This window comes from Mesoplodon densirostris, chromosome 3 (assembly GCF_025265405.1).
Source record: "Mesoplodon densirostris isolate mMesDen1 chromosome 3, mMesDen1 primary haplotype, whole genome shotgun sequence".
Classification (NCBI taxonomy): Eukaryota; Metazoa; Chordata; class Mammalia; order Artiodactyla; family Ziphiidae; genus Mesoplodon; species Mesoplodon densirostris.
Genome location: NC_082663.1, coordinates 71,987,175 through 71,992,053, shown reverse-complemented (window position 1 = coordinate 71,992,053; position 4,879 = coordinate 71,987,175).

Here is a 4,879-nt window from a genome sequence, read left to right as displayed (position 1 = left end):
GTTAAGTCTTGGGGCAATTTGTTATACAGCAATAAATAACTAATACAAGTTCACACATTGCTTCATACGTCTTTTAGGTGAGTCTCTTTTTAATCTACATTTGTTTCCATCTTCTCTCCCTCCTGCAACATATTTGTTGAAGTTAATTTGTCCCATGATTTCCATAGATGAAAATTTTCTGATTGCACAGCCACTGTGTTTAACACATTCTCTGTATTTCCTAATATCAGGTTCAGTTTTTTTGGCAAAAGTTTTTAATAGGTGATGGTGTGTTTTTCCATTAAGAGGCATATAAAGTTTCCTTATTTGTCACGGTAGCAGCTGTTGATATACAATGAATAAACCTATTTATTCATTAGGAATCTTAAAATTTTCTAATTTTATCATTCATTCATTTATTAATACATTTATATAAAAAACTTCCCCTCATTTACTTACCTGTGGTACAGTTCATATAGGAAAGGCAGGACAAATAATTACCTTTTTAAAAACTGGTTTTCAAAATAATGATTCCAGAACATCCTTCAATGTTGATCAATTAGATGCTTTTTGTTAGTTTTATTATCATTAAGAACTCATGAATATAAGGACATTTGATAATTTCAGATGTTCCAATCCATTGCATTTGGTATGTCCCAGTTTGTGCTCAAGGGGATTTCAGAATTTCTGTGAACCTGTGTGTCCTCACTGATACTCAAAGTGTTCCATCTTTGGCCAGAGGGATGCTTTTCAGCTGGCTCCTGACTCCATTTGACATGATCCTAGTAGCCTATGACAGCTTCCTTGCTAAACTGCACAACAAAATGTTCCAGGCTCATTGTGTACATTTCCTGTACCTAAATGAAATCAACTATTACTCCAAGGGCTTATGATATCTTTTGAACAGAGATTTTAAAAATGTATTTGAATGTAATTTTCTTTTTATAGGTTTTGTATTTACCTACAATAAGAGCATAAAGATATCTCACTATCTTGTCTTCTGAAGTTTTAATAGGTTTTCCTTTCACATTTAAATCTTTAATTCACCTGGAACTGACTTTTCTGTATGGTGTTAAGTAGGGAGGTCCAATTTAATTTTCTTCCATATGGATATCCAGTACCATTTATTGGAATGCTCTTGCTTTTCCCATTGGCCTACAATGTCATCTGTCTTAAATCAATATCCCTTATAAGAGTGCATCCATTTCTAAATCTGTATTTCAGTACAGACGTACTTCATTTTATTGTGCTTCACAGATATTGTGTTTTTTACAAATTGAAAGTTTGTGGCAATGCTGCATTGAGCAAGTCTATCAGCACCATTTTTCCAAAAGCATTTGCTCACTTCATGTTTCTGTGTCACATTTGGTAATTCTCAAAGTATTTCAAACCCTCCACCAGATAAAAGATGACAACTCACTGAAGGCTCAGATGAAGGTTAGCATTTTTTAGCAATAGACTATTTTTAAATTAAGGAGTGTACTTTTTTTTAGACAATGCTATTTCACACTTAATAGAATACAGTACAGTGTAAACATAACTTTTAAATCACTGGTAAACAAAAAAAATTTATGTGACTCATTGTGATATTTGCTTTCTTGCAGTGGTCTGGAACTGAACCTACAATATCTCCAAGGTATGCCTATACTCCTTCTTCTGAGAACTAGAAAAGTTAGACAAAATATAAAACAAACATCTGAAGGCATCAGAGAGAGCCAATGAGGCAGTAGAAAATCCAGAAGAAGAAAAACCCAGAGTTGTTGAACCCAGCATTTACTATAGCTTTTTTCTGGGGTTATCTGCTGATTTCTGAGAAGACAGCTGAGAAGCTGAACAGACCATCTGACTAACTCAGTGAGTCAAAAAGACAAAAACTGGAGTTCAGAGCCTGCCTTTGTTAACTCTACAGGCTTCAAGCTGAGATCTCAAAGGTCTATACCTTAGGAAAAAGTTTGAACTAGAAGTAGACCTTCCAGTCATCTCAGCCACTGACCAGATTAAGATGATTTTGGATTACTAGTGCCCAGAGCCCCTGCCAGGAGACATAAATCCTTTCTATCATCATTTTAGACCTCAAAGTATAATTTCATATACCAGTTCTGGAATTCAATCAAAAATAACATAAGATATAGGGGTAAGACAGGAATAAAGACACAGACCTACTAGAGCATGGACTTGAGGATATGGGGAGGGGGAAGGGTAAGCTGTGACAAAGTGAAAGAGCGGCATGGACATATATACACTACCAAACGTAAGGTAGATAGCTAGTGGGAAGCAGCCGCATAGCACAGGGAGATCAGCTCGGTGCTTTGTGACCGCCTGGAGGGGTGGGATAGGGAGGGTGGGAGGGAGACGCAAAAGGGAGGGAATATGGGAACATATGTATATGTATAACTGATTAAATTTGTAAAATAAAAAAAAAATAAAAAAAAAAAATAAAAAAAAAAAAAATAACATAAGATAAATTAACAAAAATTTTATCAATAAAAATAATATAAACAAAAAATTCATAAAAGTAAATAAGATAATATGATAAACAACAAACACAACAAAGAAACAGGGAAGTTTCAGACAACAGCAGACCCAACAGCTACTAGACACGAGTTTTAAAGTAGTTATGCTTAATATATTTGAGAAGATAAAAGATCAGAATGAGAGAGATAACTGGATAGCTAACTGGAAACTATAAAACAGAACCAAACAGAAATGCTTGAACTGATAACAACCAAAAACATAACTGAAATAAATGCTTCAACAGATAAGTTTCACAGGAGATTAGAGACTATTAAAGAGAAAAGAGTGAACTGAAAGGTAAGAATTATCCAGAATGAACCATACAGAGACAAATAAATGGAACATAAGGGATAAATTGAAATGACTGAATATTCATTTAAGTGGCGTACCAGGAGAGGAGAGGGCAGAGAGTGGGGCAGAAACAATAACTGATAAGAGCTGAGAACTTTCCAAAACAGAGTAAGACATGAGATCCCAGATGCAAGAAGCATTACAAACCTCAAAAAGAAAACAAATTTAAAAAAACCAAAGAAAACAACATTTAGTTACATCATAATAAAACTGCTTCAATTTTACTATGGCCATCTTATAAACAGCCAAAGGAAAAAACAGATTACTTTAAGGGGGCAAAAATAAAACCAACATTTTTTCTCAAAAAAAAATTGGAAGCCAAAAGCAATGGAATGTATCTTCAGAATGATAAAATACAATAGCTGCTAATTTAGCAAAAATGTTCTTTGAAAATGAAGGTAAAATAAGTAGTTTCAAGATACAAAAACTGAATTTGTCACCAGTAGCCATCTACAAAGGAAATACTGGAGTATGTTCTTCAGGAAGAAGAAATAAGATCCAAGATAGAAGCTTAGAAACTCAAGGAATCATAAAGTACAACAGACAAAGTAAATGTTTGAGTAAATATAAACACACATTAATTGTATAAAAATAATAATGTCTTAAGGAATTAGGAAATATATATTAAGTAAACACAATGTATATAACATGCAGTGGGGCAGTAAATTAAGTTGATGTGTTCTCAGGTCTTTACATTGTCCAGGAAGAGTATAATATAAATTTCTAAATAATACATGACTGTCAAGCTTATGGGGTAGAAGAAATGGATTAAAAATAATCAATCTAAAAGAAGGCAAAAAAGGAGAAACTGAACATAGGAGAGATGGGAAAAACAGCAAATACAGTAAGTCCCCTACATATGAACGAGTTCCGTTCTGAGAGCACATTCCTAAGTCCAATTTATTCATTAAGTCCAATAAAGTTAGCCTGGGTGCCCAACAAACACAATCGTCTATACAGTACTGTACTGTAATAATTTATAATACTTTTCACACAAATAATACATAAAAAACAAACACAAAAAATAAAACATTTTTAATCTTACAGTATAGTACCTTGAAAAGTACAGTAGTACAGTACAACAGCGGCATACAGGGGCTGGCATCGAGTGAACAGGCAAGAAGAGTTACTGACTGGAGGGAGAGGAGGTGGGAAATGGTAGAGCTAAAGGATCATTGGCAATAGGAGACAGAGGGCAAGCTGCAATTTCACTCACGCCTGATGTTGATGGCACAGTTCTGGTTCCTTGCTAGATTCAATTCTATCGTTTTTTCTCTTGAAAAAACAATCCAGTGATGTCTGGGTGGCTATATAGTACTGTACAGTAAAGTACACAAAAGCACAACCACTTGTAGAGGATGCACGCACATGACAATGTAAGCCAGACACGTGAACTGCATGTGACTGGACATGTGAATGCATGTTCGCATCTTTGAAAGTTCACAACTTGAAGGTTTGTATGTAGGGGACTTACTGTAATATGATAGATTTATGTCCATGTATATTAGTAATTGTGTTACATGTGAGTCAACTAAACACTTCAATTACAAAAATATCATTAAAGTACAGTTTAAAAATATATTCTTGCATTTAACTCCTCAGGTTAAAATGCTTTTTCCACCACACTTAGAATAAAATCTAAACCCTTTCCTGGCTTTCAATGCAACCATAATTTAGCTCTTTCCTAACCCCAAACTTTCTCTTCTTGTAGTCACTATGCTCCAACAAGGCAGGCCTTTTTTTCGTTCCCAAAATATTCCAAGATAGTTCATGCCTCAGGGTTTTGCATTTTTGTCCCCTCTGCAAGCAATGGTTTCCCCAATTTCTGCAAAGCTGGATTCTCCTGTCAAATAGCAGTTTAAATAAAAACACTCTTTTAGAAGTTTTCCTTAGTGACCTAATCTAAAATATTCATCTATGTTAATTCTCTGCCTAGCACTATTACTAACTTATATTTTTCTTGTTTATTTACTTATGGTCTCTTATCACTAAAATGTAGTAGGGACCACGTCTGCTCTATTTATCACAGTTTCCC